The sequence below is a fragment of the Scyliorhinus torazame genome, chromosome 21 (genome assembly GCF_047496885.1).
Source record: "Scyliorhinus torazame isolate Kashiwa2021f chromosome 21, sScyTor2.1, whole genome shotgun sequence".
Lineage (NCBI taxonomy): Eukaryota > Metazoa > Chordata > Chondrichthyes > Carcharhiniformes > Scyliorhinidae > Scyliorhinus > Scyliorhinus torazame.
The window spans coordinates 37,403,175-37,431,054 of record NC_092727.1 but is presented as its reverse complement, the minus strand read 5'-3'; the positions used below and the strand labels follow the sequence as shown (position 1 = coordinate 37,431,054).

Genomic DNA, 27,880 nt, shown 5'->3' with positions numbered 1-27,880 from the left:
CCTCTTATGAAGCTGGTGTGCCAGCATCCGACTCGCCTTCTCCTCATACTCATACATCGCCCCCTGCGCTTTCCTCCACTGTGCCTCTGCTTTCCCCATGGTCAACAGGTCGAACTCCATCTGGAGGTTCTGTCGCCCCCTGAGTAGACCCTCCTCGGGGGCCTCTGCATACCTCCTGTCCACCCTTAAAATCTCCCCACCAACCTCTCCCTCTACCTCCCCTCTCTCTTCTCCCTGTGGGCCCTAATGGAGATTAGCTCTCCCCTGACCACCGCCTTCAGCGCCTCCCAGACTACTCCCACCTGCACCTCCCCGTTGTCGTTGGCCTCCAAATATCTTTCAATGCACCCACGCACCTGCCCGCACACCTCCTCATCCGCCAATAGTCCCACATCAAGGCGCCACAGCGGGCGCTGGTCCCTCTCCTCCCCCAATCCAGCTCCACCCAATGCGGGGCGTGGTCCGAGATGACTATCGCCGAATATTCCGTTTCCTCCACTTTCGGGATTAGCGCCCTACTCAAATGAAAAAATCTATCCGGGAGTAGGCTCTATGGACGTGGGAAAAGAAAGAAAACTCCCTGGCCAGCAGCCTGAGAAACCTCCATGGATCCACTCCCCCCATCTGGTCCATAAATCCCCTGAGCGCCTTGGCCGCTGCCGGCCTCTTACCCATCCTGGACCGAGAGCGGTCCAGTGCTGGGTCCAGCACCGTGTTGAAGTCCCCCCCCCCCCCCATTATCAAACTTCCTACCTCCAGATCCGGAATCCGACCCAGCATGCGTTTCATAAATCCGGCATTATCCCAATTCGGGGCATATACCTTCACCAGTACCACCCGCACCCCCTGCAACCTACCGCTCACCATCACATATCGAACTCCATTATCCACTACAATATTCATTGCCTCAAACGACACCCGCTTCCCCACCAGTATTGCAACCCCTCTGTTCTTTGCATCCAGCCCTGAATGAAAGACCTGCCCTACCCAACCCTTTCTCAGCCTAACCTGATCTGCCACCTTCAGATGTGTCTCCTGGAGCATAACCACGTCTGCCTTCAGTCCCTTTAAGTGCGCGAACACCCAGGCCCTCTTGACCAGCTCGTTCAGGCCCCTCACATTCCAAGTTATCAGCCGGATTGGGGGGCTACTCGCCCCCCCCCCCCCCGCCAACTAGCCATCTCCTTTTCTAGGCCAACCACGTGCCCGCGCCTCCCGCACCCTCCAGTCCCACAGGCGGCGGACCCCCGTCCCGACTACCTCTCCTACTTCCAGCTCCCTTTTGGCCAATGCAGCAGCAACCCTGTTCCCCCCCTCCCCCCGCGAGATCCACATCTAGCCATTTTGCTCCCCCATGACACTCCCGTAAGTCAGCTGACTCCTGCTGACCCCGGCCTCTGCCGACATTCCATCGACCCCCCAGTGTGAGAATCCCCCCATTCCTTGGCAGTCAGTGCGCGCTCCTCTCCAGCACCACCCTTCCCCCCCCCCCCAGCCCCACCCCCATCATTCCCTACCACGGGAAAAAGCCTGCGCTTTCCTGAGCTGGCCCCGCCCCCTCTGGCACAGCTCCTTTTTGCGGCCTTACCCCAAATCCCCATCCCCGCGCCTCCACTCCCCCTCTTCCTCCGTGGGGCCCTGCCCCTCCAACACCGACGCCCACACTCTCCCACAGCCCCCACATCAAATCCATTCACCCATCGCCAGCCAGCACTCAAACCCAGAGAACATTCCCCAAATGCAATCAATGCAGTAAACATCCCCCCACGACCAACCCTCAATTTGAGTCCAACTTTTCAGTTTGTATAAAGTTCCATGCATCATCGGGCGTTTCAAAATAGTGGTGCCGATCTTGGAACGTGACCCACAATCGCGCTGGCTGCAGCATCCCGAACTTCACCCCCTTCCGATGGAGCACCGCCTTAGCCCGATTAAAACCAGCCCTCTTCTTAGCCACCTCCGCACTCCAGTCCTGGTAAATTTGGATCACCGTGTTCTCCCACCTGCTTCTTCGCTCTTTCTTCGCCCATCTCAGGACACACTCTCGGTCCATAAAGCGGTGGAACCTCACCACTACAGCCCTTGGCGACTCGTTGGCTTTGGGTCTCCTTGCCAGGACCCGATGAGCCCCATCTAGCTCCAGGAGCCTCGGGAAAGCTCCCGTGCCCATCAGCGAATTGAGCATCGTGCTCATATATGCCCCGGCATCGGGCCCCTCCACTCCTTCAGGGAGACCAAGAATCCGAAGATTCTTCCTCCTCGACCTATTCTCCAGGTCCTCAAATTTTTCCACCCACCTCTTGTGCAGCGCCTCGTGCGCCTCCACCTTCACCGCCAGGCCCAAGATCTCATCCTCGTTCTCCGAGGCTTTTTGCCGTACACCCCGGATCGCCGCCCCTTGGGCCTTCTGGGTCTCTACAAGCTTCTCAATTGCCGCCTTCATTGGCGCCAGCATTTCTGTCTTCAGCTCCTCAAAGCAGCGTTTAAGAAACTCCTGCTGCTCCTGCGACAACCGCGCCCATGCTGCTTGCATGGGCCCACCGCTATCTTGCTTTTCCTCCCTCGCACTTTTCGCTGCCCCAAGATCACTTTTTTAACCACTCCACTCCTGGTCCAATCCATATAATGTCGGGGGGACCTTGCTGTCGCCTTCCCACACTGGAAGCCATCGAACAATTGCCATTGGGGCCCCTCTGGAGAGCCCAAAAGTCAGTTCCCAGCGGGAGCTGCCGAACCTACCTCGGCATAGCCGCACCCGGAAGTCGTTAGACATTTTTAATGGGTTGAAGCGTTATGGAGAATGGAAAGGACGGTGGAGTTAAGGCCAGGATAAGATCAGCTGTGATATAATGGCGGAGCAGATTCAATGGCCCAAATGGTCTAATTCTGCTCGCATGTCTTCTGAACCTATGAATTGTGTCTTTGAACTTTTTTGACCAATAAATAGCCTATTTGTTTTTTTATACATGGTTTGGCATTAAATTAACTATTCTAACTTATGTTCATTGGCTCAGACTCAGTGCACCTCATTAAAGATTCTCCAATGATTGACGAAGGGCACATACAGTTGCTTGCCTTGTCCACGTAAGTTGCAACTCTGTGAAGTGAGCTGCGCTGAAATGGATTTGTAATCTGTGACTTCATTGCGAAATCTGACGGAAAGCCAATGGACAAGTGCAAAAGCTGGTGGCATTCATTCATTGCTGACTACAATATAAAGCCCACGATAATGATACGTTGGAGGCAAGAATAACTTTAAAACCTTCAACTCCAGTTGTTTTGTGGTAATTAATTGCATCCATTTTATTATTTGGAGCTAATTCCCCCTCCCCGCAGTGCTCCTATTTATTGAGATCATCTGCAAATTCAGGCTAGTTCATGGTGGTGCACACAATCGTTTCTGAGGTGTTCAAAAGTTTCGATCATCTTTGCTGTTTTTCTATAGTTGGAAGAATGAAACGCAAGTTTTATCTGGCGTTGCTTGTATATTGGTGCTGTTTTGATTTGGATTCCAAAGGATTGTTGTCTGGAAATAGCTGTAAATATTTTACCACTAAATCGGCAAATTAATTTCAAAACATGCGACCCCTATCACCGAGACGAACAAGGGCAGCATTTGCATGGGAATGCAAGTTGATCTTCAAGTCACATAGCATTCCAACTCTGGAGTAAACTACTGTTCCTTCACTACCACTGGCACAATTTCCTGAGGCGCCCTACCTAATAGCACCTTACTCGTATGGACTGTGGTGGTTCAAGAAGGCAACTCAAGACCACCTTTTGAAGGGAATATAGGGTTCGGAAATAAAAAGGAGCCATGCCAATGGCATTCAAATCCAATGAAGCAATGAAAGAAAAACCCAGGGCCGGATTCTCCGGTCTCCGACGCCAAAATCATGTTTGGCAATCGGCCGGAGAATGCACGTCGTTGCTGAAATCGGGGATGTGGCCGCTTTGACGATGCTCCGCCCCGTCCAAAATGGCGTACTCTAGGACTACATCGCACGCCGTCGGGACGGCTTCAGAAAGTTACCTGCGGTCCTCCCCCCCCCCCCAATGCTCCGCCCCTGATAGGCCGGGTTCCTGATGGCATTGGTCAGTCATGGTATTTATTTTCGGGAACTCAGCGTGGCGGCTGCGACGAAGCCCAGCGTCGCCACAGCCGGGCGGTGGGTAGTCAATCCGCGGGCGGGGGGAGGGCTTTGGCGGGACCGGGGGCACTGGTGAGGGCTGGTCCGGGGGTGGCGAGCCTGGCCAAAGGGGCTCATTATTTGTCAGGCCGGGTCCACGCACGGCCGGCGCCATGTTGCACGGTGCGGTGGCTGCAGGCCGCCGCCATGCACATGCCGGCCACGGACCCGGCAATTCTCCAGCCATGTCCGCAGTTAGAGCCTGGTGCTCTATGCTACGTGCCTGCTAGCCCCACCACCAGACGGGGGATCGGTGGCCCTTTTAAGCCATTATTTTGGTCGTAGAATGCCACCGTTCCCTCCCAGCGTCAGCACTTAGTCTCAGAATCAGTATATCCAGCCCCCAGTTCAGTTCCCCTATCTGACAGCTGACCTATGAGAAGCTGAATTAAATGGTCCATGCGTTTTATTTCCTCAGATGCCCTGTACCTGATGCATTTTCAATTTATTATTCTGGCCCAAACGCACTATAATTTTTTATTTAGGTGAAATGAGGGATTTAATGGAACAATGAGTAAGGATTTTGACCTTTTTATTCTGGGGCCAGGATTTGAATTCAGCCCACATTTACAAGATGAAAGCCTAATCTGTCAGCAAGCTGTAAGTGTCCTGACTGCAATGGGTTTTAGCAGCTTCAGCTCAGTTCCTAATAGGCTCACGTTTGCATGCACAAAACCTCCATAATTCTGAACTACCCACATTGAATATTTCATTCAGCGAAACCACAGTGGGGAAAAGTGGGGGTGGGAGAAGTACGGCTGGGATTGGTCTTCTAAATCTTGTATTAAGACATGTTATTAGAATGAAGTGAAAGATTTATTGTGCAGCTAGCAGGCTTCAAGCTGGGTATCTGAACTTGACAATCACTCCTTTCCTCAGCATTAATGATGCCATCTTGTTGAACTGAAAAATTCCATCAGAATGTAATTAACAAGCTGGATATAGTTAATTTCTTCAACTCTGCCCTTCTAAGTAGATAGGTATATAAATTTAACTTGTGGTCTGAAGGCTATGTAAGTTAAGAGCCAGAATCCCGAAATTGAAATACAGCTTGTTATAACCAACTATTTACAAAATGAACATTGTTCTTGCTTCAGAAGCCTAAATGCTATAACATAAGCTGACTACTTTGCAGTCTCCGAGGACCACATGCTTTGGAGTCAGGAAATGTAACAAATGCGTTACAACACAAGTCATAGGCCAGGATTTTCCAGTCCCATTGCAGTGGGATCTGCTGTGGGAGATTTGGCGGTCCAGCCAAAAGACGATTGACGTTTGTCATAATATGCACCCATGCACATCATGAGGTAAAAGCAGGCAGTGACAGACACCCAGGTGAGCCAATCAACATACAGAACAGAACAAGACCAATCACCAGACAGAACACCAGAGGGGGGCTTCCAACTATAAAACACATGATGCATCAGCACTCTGCCTCTTTCCACTGGTGACAGCTGTAGTGACAGTCAGGGTGTACAAATCATTCAACACATTCTACACATGGATCAGAGCTAGCCTGGTCTGGATAGTTAATGTTAGTTTACTTAGAGTAGTAGAGTAAACCCACAGGCAGCTGTGTGCTTCGTTACTGAAGTTCAATAAATCTTATTGAACCAATGCCTACTTTTGGTGTATGCTTGATCATTTAACTGCATCGTGTTGCAGTCCGTGTTACCCCAGCGTGAATAACACAACAACGTTCGGCGGAGCTGGATGATCACAGTGGTGGTGGGGCCGGAATATCCCACCCATAGTCTTTCTAAGCTCCCAGTAATCACACCACAATTATCCATTGTTAAAACTGACATGCGGTGAAGGACTGAACTGGAGCAAACTTTCACACACTTTATTGACTTCATTTACAGAGATAAACATTACGAACATGCACCTCCCTGACCAACAACCACAGTTTCAGTCCACTCCTATTTATTGGAGCACAAATAAATCCGCAGTTAATGCTGGCCACGGATTCACATTCAAACACATTAATATAGAATTCACAGCTCTCTCCATCAAATGCAGAAAATGAAACAATATTTCAATAACATCCAAAAAACTGTCCTGCAGTTTCAATAATCATTACAATTCCAGAAAGTAGGTGGGCATAAGAGTTGAGGAGGTAAATGTGTCTTGTTGGGGAAGTGGGGCAGTGCAGGGCAAGGTGCCGGCGGAGTAGACCATAACTGAAACTTAAAAGTACCTATAACTTGAAACAATCACGAAAACATGTTTAAATAAACTTTCCAACTTGTTACTTTACAAAATAGTTACCCATCCTGTTGCAGTCTCCATTGACTCGACTGAAGCTTCCCAAAAAGAGTTGGATTGTTTTTGATTTAACCAGGAGTAGATCCTTAGCAAAAGAAAATATGAATCATTGAATCATAGAATTTACAGTGCAGAAGGAGGCCATTCAGCCCATCCAGTCTGCACCGGCACTTGGAAAGAGCATTCTACTTTAGCACACACCTCCACCCTATCCCATAACCCAGTAACACCACCTAACCTTTTTGGACACAAAGGGCAATTTAGCCTGGCCAATCCACCTAAACTGCACATCTTTGGACTGTGCGAGGAAACCGGAGCACCCGGAGAAAACCCACACAGACATTGGGAGAACGTGCAGACTCCCATAGACAGTGACTCAAGCCTGGAATTGAACCTGGGACCCTGGAGCTGTGAAGCAACAGTGCTAACCAATGTGCTACCGTGCCACCCTTATGAAAATGTGTTTTTGGCGATTGGACAAAGTTCTCAAAGTCCACCTTTCATTTTCCTATTTCTATTCTTACAAGGAGTTGTGAGTTCCTTGTGTGTTTCCTCTTTATTGCGCTTGCCATATTTCTGTGCAGGATGAGACCAGTTTCTAAAACTGTTTTGTTGAAGTAACTTATTTCCAGTTATTTGGAAGTGTTGAGCTGTGTTTTAACATGGGCCACAGGGCAAAAAGTGTTCCTGAGCCTGCACTTGCCGGAAGTGGGAATGGCTCAGTGATTTCACTGTAGGTGATCTCGTACTTCGCTGCCTGCAGTCTTGCCTTCCAGGGAAGGATGGCAGATGGACTCCCAATTCTGAGAGTCCAGTTGAAGGGCTGGCCACTCTACAACCTCAGGGTAGCGCTACCTGGAGAGGTAGCTTTTCTGAGGCTGCCTGGAGATTTCAGGGCACCTCCAGGTAAGTGAATTCAAAATTCAGGGGTCTGAGGAATAGTGTTTGAAATCCCTCTGGTGAGATTGGTGGGGTTGAGTGGGATTGCTTTCCCCGTCCATGGCTCCCTTCTTGGGCCAAGGAGCCTCCGACTCTCATGGCACTCTGGGGCTGCATGCATCAATGTTTCCGATAATACACCAGCCAAATTGCTGTCACACAATATATATTTTATATTTTGCAAAGGTATTCCTTGAATAGAGATGAAGTTAATATTTATTTAATTTTAGTATTAGGTGCTGATACTGGTCTGGCTCTTGTGAGAGATGTAAAGTGCTTTTCTGCAGCAATTTCGAACTGAACAAAGTTGTGAGTTGTTAGCAGTTTTGTTTCCTGGCAACATACCACATTGACCCATGAGGTCAAATGTCAAATAATTCCAACATGACTAAATTAATACCATTTTAAAGGTAAATTTATTCTTCAAAATTTGCTAATTGCACAAAGTTTAACCTTTCGTAATGTGGTGAGTAATCTTCCTTTGCTTTTCACAAAAAAATTAATTGGTCTGTTAAACTGGAAGTAGCAGTTTCTAAAGAACGCAGATTTACTCAGAACAATATGCAGTAGAAGGTGACTGCAGGGTTTTCCTACATTCTCCCCACCTACCCTCCCCACTTCCCACCCCTGCCACCCCTTGTGCCTTTTCATCCAGTTACAAAGTGCCAATTATATAATTTTGCTTTGATAACGTCAACATTCATCTGATGTCAGAGATCAGTTTCAAACTGCATTCCTGTCACTTCATTAATATTGCTTTAGAAATTGAGTACACCACATTTCATTTTAACTGTCCATGTTTATGTCAGGAACATTCCTCATTACTGGGATTGAGAATTATGTGCTCACTGGTGCTCAGGTTGAGTCCCACCAGAACATCAGCTCCAGATCTCACCAAGGCTTTGGCCCAAGCATGGACAGAAGAACAGCATTCCAGAGTTGATGAAACAGTGACTCTTCTGACTTAATATCAAGGTGACGTTTGACTGAGTATGGCACCAAGGAGCCCAAAGGGTTGGTTTCCAGGGAGAAAGTCGTCCAGCACCTGGAGTCATACTTCGCACAACGGGAAATGTAGTTGTTCAAGCTCAATCACCCAGGGCATCACTGCAGGATTTCCTCACCTTTTAGCTTGTTATGCCAAGCTGTAAACAGCAGCCCCATCAGTCACTTCTCTCCATTAAGAATGTGCATCTGTTCGTTCTTGATTGCAGTGTTCAGTTCAGTTCAACTTGTCATTCCTCACATGGTAAATCAGTTCATGTTTACATCCAGGAGAGATTTTGTTATGAGGAGAGGTTGAGTAGGTTGGGCCTGTACTCATTGGAGTTTAGAAGAATGAGAGGCAACCTTATTGAGATATATAGGATTCACAGGGGCCTTGACAGGAAAGAGGCTGAGAGGTTGTTTTCCCTTGTGGAGAGTCTGGGACCAGAGGGCATAATCTCAGAATACAGGGCTACCCATTTGAGACACCAATGAGGAGGAATTTATTCTCTCAGAGGGTAGTGAGTCTGTGGAATTCCTTACTGCAGAGAGCTGTAGCGCCTGAGTGGTTAAATATGTTCAAAGCTGAGATAGACATATTTTTAATCAGTAAGCAAATTTGGGGTTATGCAGATAAGGTAGGAAAGTGGAGTTGAGGATTACCATATAAGATCAGCCATGATCACATTGAATGGCAGAGCAGACTCAATGGGCTGAATGGCCTCCTTCTGCTCCCACATTTTATGGTCTTATGGTGACTGCATCATGAGACTTGGAGAACCATAAAGCATCATCAGCTCATTGTTCTTGTGCCAACTCGTTGAATGAACTGGCCAATTAGTTCCTCTATTTTCACCATCGCCTTGCTTTTTCCTTCTCAAGTGTACTTTAATTCACTTTTGAAAGTTACTATTGAATCTGCTTCCACCACCTTGTCAGGTAGTGAATTCCAGATCATAACAAAACTTGATGCGTAAAAAATGAGAATGAATGAATGTTATAAAGTCACCATTTGCAATGTACTCAATGCACTGGTGATTTCAGGTGGATTCAAATGGTCAGCAAATAAATCAAGGGCTGGATTCTCCACATGCCTGCGCCAAAATCACAATTTCGGCGGGGGGCAGAGAATCGGCGTTCCCGACCGAATCGGGCCCAGCGCCGCTGCGGGATTCTCCGGCCCCTGGAGAATCGCTCCTCTGTGAAATACGCTGTGCGGCTGGGGGACCATTGTCAGAGGCCCTCCCAGCGATACTCCGATCCCGACCGGCCGAGTTCCCAACGCCGTGGAACTAATGTGGCATGGCCGGTCGGGACTCTTGCGCGATGGCTGCGGACTCAGCCTTATGGGCAGCCGGGGCAGCGATCGGGCCGCTCCGATGCAGTGGCGCGCTGCCGACGGGGTGGGGTCTTGTTTCTAATAATATAATAATAATATTGCCCTGGTCTTGGTCCGCGGTCCGGGTCCGCAATGGCACTCGGTGAGGCCGCCGCCGTGCACATGCACGGACTCGGAACCGGAAGTGCGGGGGCCCATATCCGCAGCCAAAGCTGCGTTAAGCTCCCCAGGTCCCTGCTAGCCCCCTGCAGATAGGTGAATAGCCTTTTATTTTTTGCAGGAAACTGGGAAGTGAAACGCTGGCGTGGGGACATAGCCCCATTTTTGGAGAATCCAGCCCATACCTTGCTAAGGTGCAGTTAAATTGAATTCTTCTCAATCTATCAATCCTGTTTCAGCAATTTGTTTTATATTTCATTTCCAAAATCTTTCAATGAAGGGAATCTTTTGAATAAGCTGCAGGCAGCAGCACTGTATTCCTTATTGTATGTACTTATCAACAACTGAAATAAATCTCTTAGAATCACCGCAGATATGGGTCTCAGCGGCCAGAGATAACCTAATGGTTGCTGAGCCAATGTAGTTCTCCGCGTATAAGTGCTGGTGTGAGGACACTGGAATAATCCTATGTCCATGGTCATGCTCCATCCACATAGTAAATAGCTGAAAGAACAGTAAATTTACTTGAAATTCCAAAGTTAATAAAACCCATCATTCTGTTTTCAGAACAAATTTGTTGTTTGATGCTAACTTAATCAGTCTGATAGACTGAATGGCTGTGGAAAATTTAAGAGTCTAATAATGCCCCTTCCTTTATGGATCAGCGGACGTTTTTGTTTTCGATTTAATTTCTCATCATTTATTTCGATTAGTATAAAACCTTCATTTTATTTGTAATTATGTTCATTTCATTGGAGACTTTTTTGTTTCTAATTTCAGTGTTTTATCATGGGGCATTAGTCAACAATTGTGAAAATTGTAAGCATAGAAAAGGTAGAATTAACATTTTTGAATTTAAGTGGCTGTGAAATTAAAGGTGTGGAGCATCTGGGAGTGTCTGCGGAAATTATTTTCATCAAGTCTACTCAGTTACATTTTGCTTTGTTCATGTCTGTGGTACTGCCAGCTACTCAAATTAGCTTTAACACCCATTTTCTGGTCTTTGATGATTCTCAGTTACACCTAATGACATTTCTGTCTTTCATTTTTTCACCATTTTCTTCAATTTTTTAAAAAAGTGATTTATTCCTTGATCATCATGGAAACACATTTGGAATTGAAGCATTGCCCTCATACCTTTGGATGGCACGGAAGGCAATTTCTGAAACCTACTTTGGAATCTAACCCAGGCTTACGATATGAAAATGCCCTCAAAATGTGTCGCATTTATCAGAATGACATTTCTCTGTCCTTTTTATGAAAATCAATAGTAATCACCAACTGGACAGACTGTGAAAAATTTGAGGTTTCAAGATAGTTAGGTGAGGCAATTGCTTTTTGAACCTTTTTGGAGCAGAAAGTTTTCAACTTTGCGATGGTGCTCATATAACCTTCTTCCAATTATGCTATTGGACTGCTTATTGGGATCAGTGTGCATAATTTTGTTCAAATAAAGCGTGGTGTTTTATATCTGGCTTCTTAGCATTACTTGCCCGAACTTTTTTTTCTTCTTGGAGATGGGAATTCTTCACCAAGGATTGTAAAGGGACGATCCTTTAAAACAGAGATGAGGAGGAATTTCTTCAGCCAGAGGGTGGTGAATCTGTGGAACTCTTTGCCGCAGAAGACTGTGGAGGCTAAATCACTGAGTGTCTTTAAGACAGAGATAGATAGGTTCTTGATTAATAAGGGGATCATGGGTTATGGGAGAAGGCAGGAGAATGGGGATGAGAAAATATCAGCCATGATTGAATGGCGGAGCAGGCTCGATGGGCCGAGTGGCCTAATTCTGCCCGATGTCTTATGGTCTTGTGGTAACATAACTTAAGAGATGTTACCAGAATGGGGAGAGGTCACGGGAATATCCACTTGACTTAGCCCAACAATGCTACTGTAATGTTTTGTTGAAATTACTGAGCTTTAAAGATAGGAGAGGGGATTTTCTGGCCGTCCTCACCAGCGGGATCATCCAGTCCCGCCGATGGCAAAACCCCACCTCGGATTTCCCGGTGGCAGGGGCCAAAGTTTCATACCAGAAATAGACAGTAACCTTGGGGCTAAAAACATCAAAGAAATTAATATCAGGAGAGATAAAGAATTGGAGAATCTCAAATGACTAAAATCTGCCAAATCCCAGGGACCTGATGGCTTTCACCCTTCTAAAAAAGATAACGACAGAGATAGTGGATGTGCTGGCTACAATTTTCCAAAATGCCATAGATTCGGGGATGGGTCCCACTAGATTGAAAGCTAGCAAATGTTACAGCACTTTAAGGGAGGGAAGAGAGAAAGCAGTAAACTGCACTCCAGTTAGCGTCTCATCCTTTCCTGAGGAAATGTCGGAATCTCTTATTAAAGGAGTCTTAACAAAGCACTTCGAAAAGCATAGAATTAGAACAAGTAAATTGGTGTTATGAAAAAGAAATCCTGTTTGACAGATTTATTATAGGTTTTTGAGGATGTAACGAATAAAATAGATAAAGTAGATGTAGTAAACCTGGATTTCCAAAAGGCATTCACTAAGATGGCACACAAAAGGTTGACAGGCATAATAAGGGCTCATGGAGTTGGGAGTAATATATTAGCATGGATAGATGATTGGCGGGTGGGCATTTTCAGGCAGTGAATGGTCGACTGTCACAAGATCAGTACTGTGACCTCAGCTATTTATATTAATGATTCAAATGACGAGGCAGAGAATAATGTATCTAAGTTTTCTGATGACACCAAACTAGGTGGAAAGGTAAGCTTTGGGGAAAATGCAGAGAGGCTGTAAAGAGACGCAGACAGCGTAGATGAGTGAGAAACTCAGATGAAGTACTATCTCAAGAAATGTTGCTTACTTTGGTCATAAGAATAAAAAAGCAGATTTTTAAATCGGTGTGGAACTTGTAAGTGTTGATGTTCAAAGAGACTTTGGTGTGCTAGTACACAGAACTTCAGCATGCTTGTGCCGCAATCAATTAGGACGGCAAATTGCCTTCATTGCAAGGAGGACACAAAGGCTGGCCACAGTTGTAGAGGGTTTTGGTGAGATCGCATCTGCGGTATTGTGCGCCGATTTGGTCTCCACATGTAATAATGGATATACCTGCATTGTAGGTGGTTACAGTGAAGGCTGACCAAATTGGTCCCTGTGAAGAGGCGGATGTCCTCTGATGAGAGGCTGAGTAAATTGGGCTTAAATGCTGTGGAGTTTAGAATAACGAGAGTCAATTGTCGTGTTATTCACCATGGGGCAACACGATGCAGTGAAATGATCAAGCATACACCAAATGTAAGCGTTGGTTCAATAAGAGTTATTGAACTTCAGTAACGAAGCACACAGCTGCCTGTGGGTTGACTCTCTACTACTCGAAGTAAATTAACATTAACTATCTAGACCAGGCTAGCTCTGATCGACATGTAGAAGGTGTTGAATGATTTGTACACACTGACTGTCACTACAGTTGCCACCAATGGAAAGAGGCAGAGTGCTGATGCCTCGTGTGTTTTATAGTTGGAAGCCCCCCTCTGGTGTTCTGTCTGGTGATTGGTCGTGTTCTGTTCTGTATGTTGATTGGCTCACCTGGGTGTCTGTCACTGCCTGCTTTTACCTCATGAGGTGATGGGTGCATATTATGACATCAATCTCATTGAAACCTACAAAATTCTGAATGGGTTTGATAGAATGGACACTCAGAGATTGTTTTCATTGGTTGTGGAATCAAAACACTGTCTCAGGATAAAGCGGTTTATTATTTTTGGACTGAGGTGAAGAGAAATTTCTTCACTCAAAGGATTGTAAATCTTTGGAATTCTATATCGGGAGGCTTGTGGATGCTCCATTGTTAAATACACTCAAAGCTGGGATAGAGAGTTTTTAGGTCTCCCGGGGAATTAATGGATATAGAGAGTGCGTGTGAAAATGGACTTGACACCTAAGATCCACCATGAGCGTACTGAATGGCAGAACAGGCTCGTTGGTCCATTTAGTTTATTCCTGCTCCTATTTCGTAATGGTCTCGAAGTGGTTTAGCCAAAACGTCCATCGGTGGAACCCAGAAGAGAACAAAAACTTATTATGGGCATATCTTCAAACAAACGGAGGGGCTTACAGAATCCCTACATTGCAGCAGGAGGCCATTCGACCTATCGAGTCTACACCAGCTTCTAATATTGGAAACCTGAGCTTAGTACGTGAAATCCTGCAATACAGCAGCTCAGTGAGGAGAATAGCAGGCTAACTTTTCATGTCCATGGCCCTCATGGAATCTAACTAGGTAACTCGTTATGTTCAAAGACTAATTAGGCCAAAACAGAAGTCTTCTTTTGGATCATTAAGGGAAATCTACAGACCAATTGGCTCGATTCTGACAATATGATGGGAAAAATAATAACGCAATTGAAGATCATTAGGCCAAACAAAGTCCCATTAAAAATTTCTGCCATGCTATCCCAGGCCGCTGCAAGCCATGAACATGTTCCCATGTGTGGGACATCATCTGTAGTAAATGAAAACAGCTTGGTGAAGATTGGGGGCGGGGGTGACAGTGGTGTGGTCTGATGAGTGGGCATTTTTGGGGTGTTCTTTCCATGAATGTTTACGTGCTGTATGTGAAAATGTTCGGCCTGGGCTTTGGAAGCCATATAGCAAGGGGTGCGTTGTAAAGCACTGCTTGAAGCATGCATGTGTGCAATTGGAAATGGCAGTCACATCATGATTGAGATGCCTACTCACCAGCCATCTTTCAAACATAAGTGACTTTTACTGAACTGTTTGTAATGGCCATTCCAGCTGAAATTATATGATGCAGAAATAGTCTTGCAATGAAATCGAGGACAGTGGTCTATTTTTAATGGGCTCTTTTACTGCACTCAAGCATAAAATATGCCCTCACAGTTATCACAGCTCTTCATATTTGAAGCGATGTGCAAATTTAAACTTAGTTTTGAGTGCAGTAATGGGAAGTATTGTACTCACATGGAATAATACCTCTGATATGGGTTGTTCTTTAAGCTAGATAATAGAAACGCTGTCGCGGGCAATCCATTTAATAACTGAAAATTTAAGCTCAAGGAAATAAATCAAAAAAAGACAGGAATTAGCTGGTCCATCAAACTTATTCCATACAGTTGGGCTACAGGTTATGCTCAGCATCTCCCCTATTCTCTCCTCATTCCCCCAACCCCTGCACACTGAACCGTGAAATCATGGGATCTGGTGAGAGAGGCAAGAAAAAAAGTGAAAAAAAGAGATATGTCAGTTTCGGAAAGAGAAACCTTGTGATTTTCCTCTGCTTCCTCACTGTTACGCATAGTTAACAACTCATGAACATTTGAAGTGAAGCGTCACTCACTATATATGAACTGGCAACTTGGTCGATGAATTGATGATTCCATGTGAGAAGAAATGCTTCCTGACTTCTCATCTAGACTTATGCTTAAATAGTTTATGTCCATCTCCTCTCTTCCCTAAACTATTGTCTTGGAAAAATGACAGGAAGAATTTAAAAAATATATATATATACATATATCCCCATTCGCCTGGCTACTTTATATACATTTTTCTCTGTCTTTAAAAATGGACAAGTGCTGAGCCAATAGTATGGCTGCTGCTGATCATATGGTGGCTTCTTGAAGCTTCTGAGCAGTTCAAAAATGAACAGAGGCAAACATCTGTATGGTGGCACAGTGGTTTGCACAGCTGCCTCACAGCTCCAGCGACGCAGATTCAATTCTGACCTTGGTTGACTGTGTGGAGTTTGCACTTTTCCCCCATGTCTCGTAGGTGCTCCAGTATCCTTGCACAATCCAAAGATGTGCAGGTTAGGTGGATTGGCCATGATCAATTGCCCCATAGTGTCCAAAAGGTTAGGTTAGGTGGGGTTACGGGGTTAAGGGGATAGGGTGGGGGCCTGACCCTAGGTAAGGTACCCTTTCAGAGGGTCGGTGCTGACTTGATGGGCTGAATGGCTTCCTTTTCCACTGTAGTGATTCTATAATTCTATACTCCTGAAATGTAAGACTACTTGCATCATATAAGCATTCCAGCCTCGCAAACCTAATGATTTAGTAGACAGAATGTTTGCTCCAGACAGCTACGGACAAAGGCCCTTGGTGGTATCAATGGCCCCACTGTTACCTACTCCAAAACACAATGGGTTTCAACCTGGGACCTGAAACCACTTGCACATGACCAAGACATGAGCAGTCTAAATTCATTTAATTAACAAACTGTTGGATCTTATCTTCAGTCACTGTTTGACCTCAGAATATAAAGCAGGACTCCAGGCCAGCAGCCCATCTCCATCAGCAATCTTCATCTCATGGTAGCAGACAAAAGAGCCCATGCCCAGGTTTGCAACTGTGTGGTCCTCATCTACACTGTGAACTGCTGGAATATTGGAACTTGTGCCTACAAGACTATGTCAACTTTACCTATCTTCTCCCATCTTTGTGTCCTCACTTCGAGAGGACAGATTACCCTGCAGCAGTCAATGGTAATTACACTTCAGAGGCTGTAAAGCACTTTGAGTCATCTGATCGTCATGAAATGCGCTATATAAATGCAAGTCTTTCTTCCTTTTACAACAGAGAGCCTTAGGGATCTTCCCATTGGAAATGGTGTAAATATCCTGCATATTCATCAGCCACTGAATATTTTCTTTTAAAGTGTCTGGTTGTGTACTCCCATGACATCCAGTGTCTTCATAGGAACCAAATGAAGCAAAAGAGAATGAAAGCAATATGAATGGATTTTCTCTCAGCCACAATCTGCTCCTGCATCTCTTATGCAAGCAGTCCCATTGGCAATGGCGGGACCGGTCGATCCCGCTGGCGGGCCTCCTCTGCCGCTGATAAACACTTGGTGGGTAAATCCCACCCACAAAGTCTGTTGTCAATGCTGTAAATATTTGCGGTCTTATGCAGGATAATAGGCACATTTTTATTTTGAAAGTTATCAGTGACATTACATTGTAAAAGGTTGAACTAAATCGCTTGAATTTGAATCGCAGATAATATATTCAGACCGTGGGAAATTAATTGGAACTCTAGAATTAAAAGGTTGATGTACTCTTGCTGCACCAGTCTGTGCTATTTGAGTACCTGCTCATTGATGTGTTCATTGAAAATACTTGTCCAGTTTAACAGATGCACTAAAATGTTCCGTTTTGTATGCCTGATTGTGTAATAGAAAATTGAAGTAGAGAGCCTCTCCAAGGTGCTAACTAAACCACAGTGCAATTCAGTTGAGAGGTTTGTGAACAGCAAGTGTGCTCAGGACATGGCTTTTAAAAATATGGATTTGGCCTCTTTAATGGGCTATGTGACAGCGCCGGAGAAAGAAAATCTTCTTAAACTTATGGGAAAACAGATTGAAAGCAGTGAGGGCAGCACGGTGGTGCAGTGGTTAGCATTGCTGCCTCACGGCGCCGAGGTCACAGGTTCGATCCCGGCTCCGGGTCACTGTCTGTGTGGAGTTTGCACATTCTCCCCATGTTTACGTGGGTTTCGCCCCTCAACCCAAAAGATGTGCAGGTTAGGTGGATTGGCCATGCTAAATTGCCCCTTAATTGGACAAAATGAATTGGGTAGTCTCATTTAAAAAAGAAGAGTTACAGCAGTGAATCCATCCCTCCTTTGAGTAGGGACATTACGCTACAGAATCAACAGAGGCATCCTTGTAAGTAATGTGCTAAATCTCATACAGATGTTGACCTTTCTCATTCCCAGGTTATTTATCAATAGAAACAACTTGGATTTGGCTGTATTTTCACAGAGAACCGTGGAGACCAATTTTTGTTTTTCACAGGCAGTCAATAGAAAGAGACGACTGATTTACAGCAACTTTCTGATTAATTGTGAAAGGACCTGGGGCCCTTCACTGAGCTCAACCTGCCTAGGGGAGAGGGAGGAGGTAATCTCAGGCAAAGACTGCGGAGGGCATCACCCATTTGTTCAGTCTGGATGGAGGTTTTCTGAACTTGTACTTGAGGATTCTAATGAGGTCCTATAACATCAGAAGATCCAGTCTTGTGCTGCTTATGAGCTTCCCACCTGTTCTGGAAGATGCCCAAACCTCCCGTTTCAAGCATCCCACCAAAAGTTGTTGGAAGAAAATTGGCAAATCAAGTTTTTACAGCATTTCCTCACTTAGTACGGGGAAAGTCCAACAATGATAGAATCACTGCTAAACTGGCTCATGGATAATGAACCATGAGAGAGATGAGGGACCGGATTTTCGCAGAGGTGGTGAGAATTGGGAGGTGGATTCACTTGTGAATTGTGAACCCACCCCCGATGTGAACTGGGAGCATTGCATCGCGGGTGTCGTGTTGGGTGTTCCGATACACAAACGAATCAACACGGTTGTAGATGGTACAACTCTGTTTTATTATTCTGTACAATAATAACTATTAACTTCTGGCTGTGGTTCGTACTTCACCAGCTAACCTGTGGACCCAGCCCTAGCTCTATCTTAGTGAGGCACTCAGCACATGGTGTATGTCTGAGTGGCACGCTGTGAGCTCTGTGCTCTGAGCTATCTCCTGGTAGAATGAGCGGGAACTGTGGTGTTCCCTGTTTTATAGTGCGTGTGCTCTCACTGGTGATTGGCTGTGATGTTGTGTGTGTGTTGATTGGTCCACCTAGCTGTCCATCAGTGTGTGTGTGTGATTGCACCATGATATGTTAATATGGATATCATGACGGCGGGGGAAGTAAACTGGAGAAGAATGGGGCTGTCAGTCATTTTGAGGAAGTGGGGGAAGGCAGCAGAAACGGAGGTGGGGGGAGCAGGTCACATTCCGAGCTGGCTGGACAACCATTGCCTTGGCTTCTATCTGTGCATGATTGAAAAGGAAATTTAAAGCATTTGCATATTCGAATTGGCCAGGGCAGATGGAGAGCTGGAATCCTGGATAGGGTCGGGAAATGTTAGTGCACTTAAAGTTAGTTGTTGTGCAGTAGGTTTTCATCAGAACTTACGATTTTAAAAAAATCACATGGAACCTTATCAGTGCTGCCGAATCTACTCCTGATAGGCTGGAGCTATTGAGTTTTAAACTGCCGGCCCATGAAAATCTCAGAATGTTAGAAGGCAAGATCTTATCAAGTTCCTTAATTACATAAATGTGCCCAGTTAATGATGGAGGGAACTTCACTTCTCCTTGCCCCCAAACTCCAAAATCAGCAGGGTTGGCAACGGAGATGACAGGCCGGTGCACTGGCTGTCCATGCCTTTTTTTTGGTTGCTTGCTTCTGTGCAGCACTAGACAGGGTAGATGTTCCTGATGGTGGCTGTGTCCAGAACGAGGGGGCTTAGTTTGAGGATAAGGGGTAGACCATTTAGGACTGATATGAAACAACATTTCTTCACACAGGGAGTGGTGAGCCTGTGGAATTCGCTACCACAGAAAGTAGTTGAGGCCAAACCATTGTATGTTTTCAAGAAGCAGGTAGCTATAGCTCTTGGGGTGAAAGGATCAAAGGATATGTGGGGCAATGCGGGAACAGGATTTGAGTTGGATGATCAGGCATGATCATAATGAGTGGCGGTTCAGGGTAGAGGGGATGAATAGCTTCCCCCTGCTCCTATTTTCTATGTTTCTATGTTCCTACGTAAGAGGAGCCCTGATTCCAACATGATACTGTTAAAGTTGAGGATCACAAGTGACATCAATAGGACCAAAACAATTGTAGCAGATTAGAAAAGAAAAAAATTGCGAGGGTAGAACTGAAGAAAGTAAACTGGGAGAAAGTATTGAAAAACAAAAACAGAGAAACAATGGGAAATCTTTAAAAGACGAATCAGTAGAAATCAAAAGAAATGGATTCCACTAAAAGGCAGAAACAAGCCAGCTTTATGGGCCACTGCGGAAGAATAAAATACAAAAGGCGAAATTGAATTTAAAGAAAAAGACATAAGAAATACTTAGAAACTAATGGAGAGGACAAAAGGGAATGTGAAGAACTTCAAAATCAGGAAAGCAAAGTTAAATTGCAAAATTACATTTTAAAGGAATGCAAAAAGAAACAATAATGTTCTTTGGACACATAAATCTCACAAGGAAAATTAATGTGGGGATAGGTGCACTCAAGAATAAACAATTCAAGCCGACGTAATTGCAGAAAAATTGCAGAAGTATTGAATAACTTTATTATCTTGTTCAGTAAAAACTGAGGCAAAAAACAGATACTTCAGTAGAGAACATACAAAGAATATGAAGATGGTTAGGGTGGAAAGGGAGAAATAATGTGCTGCTTGAAAAACTAGAAGAAAAAACCCGAGATTCTTCTGTACTGTTTATTGTCTGATTCTATGACATGGAAAACAATGAATTCTCATCACATTTAAAGTAATAGTAATATATATTCTGATTTACAGAAACTGTTACCTATATTGATGATTTCCCCATGCCATTTTAATCAATTTTGAATGAAAGCCTGTGTGAAAGCATGTACTATTCCCTCAGATTTTAAGTTAGCACAACTTAGGACTCATCATTCATTTTGTCAATTGATCATAATTTTTCTAATTGGCGTAACATATTGGCCTTCACCTTGACTTGAATCATTTTATGCTAATTACAATATGAACCCTTTCCTATCCAAATGCCATTCCTGACATGAGTTTCACTGTAATTCACTGAAGTGAAGTATGCCTCAGATTTGTCGGGGCAAACATAGAACAACAATGACTCCCCTCATTTTATCCTCTGGAGACCACACCAATATAGAAACTGCATATCGTGGCTGAAATTTCTCGACAACTGTTTTTATCTGTGATTAATTCACCGCTATCAAAATTGTGAGTACGCCTGGCTGTACAACATTCCATCTCTCAGAGTGTACCTTCATTGGCCGATCAAGGACTTAATAGCAGAATATTTAGAAAGCAGTGGCAGGATCAGTCAGAGTCAGCATGGATTTATGAAGGGAAAATCACGCTTGACAAATTCTTGTTGGAATTCTTTGAAGAAGTAACCAGTACAGTCGACAAGGGGGAGCCAGTCGATGTGGTATATTTGGACTTTAAGAAGGCGTTTGACAAAGTCCCGCATAAGAGATTATTGTGAAAAATTAAAGTGAATGGGATTGGGGGAAATGTATTGAGGTGGATAGAAAACTGGTTGGCAGGGAGGAAACAAAGAGTAGGGATTAATGGGTCCTTTTCAAATTGGCAGGCAGTAACCAGTGGGGTATCACAGGGATCAGTGCTGGGACCCCAGCGATTCACAATATATGTTAATAATTTGGATGAGGGAACAAAATGTAACATCTCAAAGTTTGCAGATGATACCAAATTAGGTGGGAGAGTGAATTGTGACGAGGATACAGGGATCCTACAGCAAAGTTGGGCGAGTGGACAAACCGATGGCAGATGCAGTATAATTTTGCTAAGTGTGAGGTTATTCATTTTGGAAGCAAAAACAGGAAGACAGATTACTACCTGAATGGTTGTAAATTGGGAGAGGGGTGTATGCAGCTGGACCTGGGTGTCCATGTGCACCATTCGCTGAAGGTAAGCATGCAGGTGCAGCAGGCGGTAATGCAGGCTAATGGTATGTTGGCCTTCATTGCAAGAGGTTTTGAGTATAGAAGAAGGGATGTGTTGCTGCAATTGTACAGGGCCTTGGTGAGGCCACACTTGGAGTATTGTGTGCAGTTTTGGTCTCCTTCTCTGTGGAAGGATGTTCTTGCTCTCGAGGGAGTGCAGCGAAGGTTTATCAGACTGATTCCAGGGATGGTAGAACTGTCATATGAGGAGAGATTGACTAGTTTGGGATTGTTCTCATTGGAGTTCATAAGAATGGGGGGGGGATCTCAGAGACTTATAAAATTCTAACAGGACTAAACAAGGTAGATGCAGGGAAGATGTTACCAATGATGGCTGTGTCCAGAACCAGGGGTCACAGCCTGAGGATTCAAGGTAAACCATTTCAGACAGAGATAAGGAGACATTTCTTCACACAGAGTGGTGAGCCTGTGGAATTCATGACCACAGGAAGTAGTTGATGCTAAAACTTTGAATATATTCAAGAGGTGGATGGACATAGCACTTGGGGAGAATGGGATCAAAGGTTATGGAGAGAAAGCAGGATTAGGCTATTGAGTTGGATGATCAGCCATGATTGTGATGAATTGTGAGGTTCGAAGGGCCAAAGGCCTCCTCCTGCTCCTATCTTCTATGTCTGTATCTATGATCATTGATCATAGAGGAAAGCATGGTCTTACACCACAAGTTTGCAAATTGAGTAGTTTTAAATTCGCTGGTGGGTCATTATATAAGAAATAGAAACAAAAGATTGATTTCATTCCACCATACAACACCCGCATTGAAGGCTGGCTTGTACACTCTTTAACGCTGAAATGTAAAAGTCCAAAGATGTGCAGATGATGTGGATTGGCCAAGCTAAATTGCCCTTTAATGTCCAAAAGGCTAAGTGGGGTTACGGAAATACAGCGGGGGATGGGGCCTAGATAGGGTGCTCTTTCGGAGGGTTGGTGCAAACTCGATGGGCAGAATGACCTGCTTCTGCACTGTAGGGATTCTATTAATTTTTGTTCCTGATCGTCCCTCGGATGAAAGGAAACATTGGTCTATGCTCATTGGAATTTAGAAGAATGAAAGGTGATCTTATTGGGGTAAATGCCGAGAGGATGTTCCCCTTGTGGGATAACCGAGGATGCGGGGAGGCAGTTTAAAAATTATGGGGCTCCCATTTAAGACTGCGATGAGGCAAATTCTTCTTAGTGTACGGAATGTTCTCTTCCTCAGAAAGCAATGGAGGTTATCATTGGATAAATTGAAAGCTGAGTTAAATAGGTCTTTGCTCGACGGGGAAGTTAAGGGTTATGGGGGAGGCAGAGAGGAAAGTTGAATTGAGGCCACAATCAGACCTGCTATGATCTTATCCAATGGTAGAGCAGGTTCGAGAGACCAAATTAGTACTCCTGCTCCTGATCCTGTGTTCTTGTCCAGTCTGACTGCGGTTTCCCTGCCCAAAGCTACGTAAGTGTCCCATCAGCTGATTTTCAAATGCATACATGCGCACCATGTTCACAGTGAGTGTTTGTCGGGGATATAGCTTCTCACTTTCTTCAGAGCACTATATTCAGACACATCTGCTTGACAAGTAATTTGGTGATTATAAAGCAATTATGTAGATTTGCAAGAGATGAAAGGTGACCTGACCATATACCTGGTTCCCATGCTCATGTTCTGAGTATTGCCTATTGTTTTATTTTTGTTGGTTTGACCAATGACGCATCACACCCTGTATTAGAATCAATTCTGACACGTCTACTCAATCGGCTGCCAGACTGTAATCAGCATTCTTTGCAAAAAGTTTTAATCAATACTACTGAGTGAGAATCATCGCTTTGTGAACTGCTATCAGTTGTCAGTTACAGAGAGAAGCTGCGAAACACAGGCATATAAACAGAAAATTATCACTGTAAATATCAACAAAAGTTGGATTTTATTTATCAACTGTTGATAATGGTGGCAATACTTCAAGTGAACTATGAATATTTAAATGGTGAAATCCAGAACTTGCCAGTTAATTAAATGCTTGGATCGGTCATTCATCGGTCTGTTGACTGAAGAAGGAGAAAAAATAGTATGCTCCAAATCATTTATTATTCCTGCAATTGAATCCAAATCACACTTTGTTATAGAAATAAAAGATGGCCTCATATGGTGCCATGTTGATATAATTAGTGAAGTTGAATGTAAAATGTACACAAAGTCAGAAATAAACAATTAGTCATGTCCACATTCTGCTAATTTGTTATTGCACTCTGAGGCACAGGGCATTTTCACCGAGTGTCTTCATTTTAATTGTGAGAACTATTAATAGTATTCAGCTCAGTTTAATGCACCATGATATTGTTACAAACAAGGATAGCTTTCCTCTCATAGAAAGCATTACATTTCATGAGTACTTGTTATTGTGCAGAAGGTAACCGATGAGGCAGACCTGATGATGTTCAGTGTGAGTTGTGGGGGAACAATTTCCATTTTATGAATTATTCCGCGTATTAGTCTTAATTAGGTCAGCCTTGCACATAAAGCTACAGAATGGATGATGATGTACTGCCATTGCAAGGTTGCTTTCAGTGTATAGTTGGATCAATTAAAAAAAATTGCTGGGGTTAAGTTTTGTTATTACCAATGAACAATTGGCATAATTTTCCAAGTGCCTCACTTAACAATGGATTTGCTCATTCATCTTTTCCTCTTCGGTTCCTATGCATTAAAAGCTCTGCCACCAATTGATCCTTTTGAGGTCCAATTTGCAACTGTGATTTATTATATGTTGCAAAAAGACTTGCATTAATACAGCCTATATCATGTCAATTTGCACAAAATAAATTTATTTGGAATGTAGTAGCTGCAGATTCACCCCCCCCCCCCCCCTCCCCATGAGTTGCTTTCCAGTGGTGAGGTGGCTCGCCCATCCCCCGCCAGGAATCCACAGCAGTGGGAGGGGAGAGGGAGGGGTCTTCTTCGACGGGACGGAAGATGGTGTCAGGGGGCTGGGCCAGTAAATCCCACCCAACTACTGCAGCGAATTGAACAGGTATCTTGCACACAAGGATTCAGTAAATGACGTTGTTTAATCACCGTCAGACCATTAACAATGTGCACAGGAGTTATTAAAATGAGAAGGCATGCAAAAGCTTGGCAATCATTCGTGAAGCTGAAGTGTTAATCCACATTGGGTCATTATGTTGGCTTACTTTTTCTTGGATTTCGTAAACAAGATTTGTAGTTCATTCTTATCAGGAACTTGTTATTGGTCCACATGTTATCTCAATTGAATGCTCAGAAAATGTAAAATTCGTACATGCATTTTTTTTAGACTTACCACATCGGTGTGAGCGCTAAAGTGGAAGGTTGAGACAAGCCTGACTGTATAAAAATTATAGTTATATAATTTATCACGGCAATTTGATTCTCCCACGGCCGTAATTTCACTTAAACAAATAACATCTAAATATTAAAGTTAGTGTAGCATTATATTACATTGCAGCTAGGCTAAGGAAATAAAAATGTTACTGGTTGTGTTGTAAAAAGTCGTCGTTTCAGATTTATGTGCGACCTCAGCATCAATATTGTATTGAATAATAATGCAATGGTAAACTGAACTAAACATTCAATTCTCTGCAATGTTTATATGCTTGATGGGTGCCTGTGTAAAATGTAGTTATTACACATGTTAACTCATACTGACTTGTTATTGCAGTTCCAGTCTCATTTATTATTGACCACATTTCTGTTAACCACCAGTTAAGTTGCCAAAAAGATAAGCTTCTGTAAAATCTAAGTAACATACTTGCCCTTAAAAGCTAACGTTTCGAGTCCGATGACTCTTTGTCAAAGCTGTGCAGGTCAGGTGGATTGGCCATTCTAAATTGCCCTCAGTGTCCAAAAAGGTTGGTTGGGGTTTCTGGGTTACGGGGTTGTGCTAGGGTGCTCTTTTCAAGGGCCAGTGCAGACTCGAAGGGCCAAATGGCCTCCTTCTGCACTATAAATTCTATGATTCTATGATACCCCAGTCCAATGCCGGCATCTCCACATCATGGAATGGAAAATGGGCAGAAAAAGAGAATGATGAATGCCTTCTATGGTTTGTGGGACGGTGGGGGGGGGGGGGGGGTTTGGTTGTAGTCTTTGTTACGTGTTTTTCAGTATCTCTGATATCTTGTGTTGTTGACACAACAATTGAGCCATGGTCTGAATAATTTTCAGAGTTGTGTTGTAGTTCAGATCATGTTTGTTAAATATGAAAACTTTAACAGAAGAACAAAAAAACAGAAGAAATTCAATTATTCAAATTGACAGCAGCTATGTTCTTTTTCCAGTCGTGCCTTTGTTTCTGGAGCATTTGAGTTGAAGACAAGCCCCAAGGTTTGCACAGAATGTGGCAATTGCCAAATTTACTGACAAACAGTAGATAACTTTTTCAATGACCATTTTCACTTCTAGGACGTGATTGTATTTTTGTCTTAAGTTAAGACTGAATAAATTTATGTAATTAGCTTAGCCTGTAAAATTGTAATACAGTGTCCGTGGTGATATGCATCACTGTAAATACACAAGGGGTTAATGCAAATACACTAAGACTAAGTAAACACTAGAGGGAGCACCAGAGACATCATGACATGCAGACATACAGCTAATGAACACTTAGAATAGGCCACGACCAATGGGCAGTCAAGACACCCAGAGGTGACACTACCACAAGGGGGCAACCCAGCGACACTCGGAGAGAAGGACAGGGGCAGATCAGAAGCATCACACCCACCGCATGGCTTAGAGCAGACTGGTTAGTTAGACTGAGTTACTGTAGCAAGATTAGCAGGAGAGTCGAACTCAAGTAGGAGAATTGTTAACGGTTCAATAAATGTGTTAAACCTATTTCAAGTCTGAACCTTCCTTTGTCAGAGCATACATTAAGGAAGCAGCCTATGCTACATGAAGAAGCATAACACAACAGTGTCTGAACTTTCTTTCTGATGGAATCCAGTGATGTTACGGTGGGGGTTTGTGCATATGCATCATACATTGATCGGGGTTAATTTTGAGGCTAAGGTATGAGAAAGCAGAAAGCAAAAGATGCAGAATTCTGATCATGGGGGACACTGGGCGTGATCGAATGGCCACGCTGCAAGTGGCCTCTAAAAACCAGTAGACCTCGCTCCTAGGATCTACCTGCCTCGCAACACCTCGTGAGACCTAACATGATCTCGGGAGACTTTGCGAGGTAAATCCTGCCCATTGTGGACGTTTTCACTTTTTGGCAAATCTGCATATTAAAGCGAGACAGTTAGTCTCATTTTATTATGCAGTTTCCCGAGGCATCCGAGGCGTCGATATCTATGCCCTTTGCCTCTGAAACCTTGGGCGAGAGCCGTTCAGTACCAATTTCCATACAAGATGGCCAGATGGAATAACACATGTGAGGGTCTCCCAGTGGTTCAGAGGCCCCTCGGTGCTTGTGCTCTGTGCAAGGTGGTACCCTGGTACTGCTGGTGCACCTGGACACCCTGGCAATGCCAGCCTGGCACCCTGGCAGTACCACCTATGTGCCAACATGTCACTGCCAAAGTGCCCAGGTGGTACTGGTAGGGGCACTGCCAGGCTACCAGGTTGGCACTGCCAAGGTGCCAATCTCGCATTTGTTGTGGTGATCTAGCCAGGGGGTGCCCTGCACAGCATTGGGAGTGGGGGGGGGGGGCACGGGGGCACGGGAACCCCCCATTAATGAATTGGGATTTTGGCGTCGGGGACGCATCAGGGGCTCCAAAAATCGTGACACCATTTTCTTGCTACACTGAGTAGTTCCGGCAAGCGGAACTCGTCAGTGTAGAAAACGGGGCTATGCGTGGCCCTGGCCGCATGGTCCCCGCTGAGTCCCTGTATCTAACCCGAGTAACACTTCATAGCGTTGTGTTTCTCAATGTGGCAAGCGCTGTGAAACATGTGGCTAAACGTGCTCACTACGGGACTTTGTTCCCATGTAGTTAAATCGTGTCCCTATTAAGCTTCACTGGGTGGAATTTTCCCATTTGGGACTAAGTCATGTAGCGAAGGCAGGGTCGGAGAGTATTTCCCACTCCGGAGGCTGAGGGGAAAGCACAGCAGATCTTCCAACCCCAGCCTCATTAATTGTGAACTCAGGGGTTCAGCAGGCGACCTCATCTCAAACTCTGGAGGCAGCCCCAAGCATTGTGCAGGTGAGTCCCGATTGTTCCAGACGTGTTCTAGACCGGTGTGTTTTCTCATTGTGTCACAGAGGATATGGAGTGCGGGGGTAATGGGAGAGGGAGATTCTGGTTCGCCCTCCAGCTGCATCTCATTAGCGGGATGCGAACCAGTTTCATGCTGGGTATCAGCCTGTTTTCCGATCCACCATGGTAGGCAACAGTGGAAGATCCTGCTGGGCATAAAGCTGATCTTTGGTCCTCATGCTGGATTTTCCTCCCCTCGCACCATGGGAGAATT

At 44.6% G+C, this 27,880-nt stretch overlaps 1 protein-coding gene and 1 long non-coding RNA gene across 7 annotated transcripts in view; both read left to right on the top strand.

Annotated features, from left to right (window-relative positions):
• The window catches only part of LOC140398255 (opioid-binding protein/cell adhesion molecule-like), a 1,404,083-nt gene that overhangs the window by 232,676 nt on the left and 1,143,527 nt on the right, over positions 1 to 27,880 (top strand). The gene's annotated exons all lie outside the window — the stretch shown is intronic.
• LOC140397976 (uncharacterized) lies at positions 7,240 to 11,350 on the top strand. The gene is made up of 2 exons (XR_011937365.1): positions 7,240 to 7,364; positions 10,962 to 11,350. It is a non-coding gene; the product is annotated as an uncharacterized lncRNA (long non-coding RNA).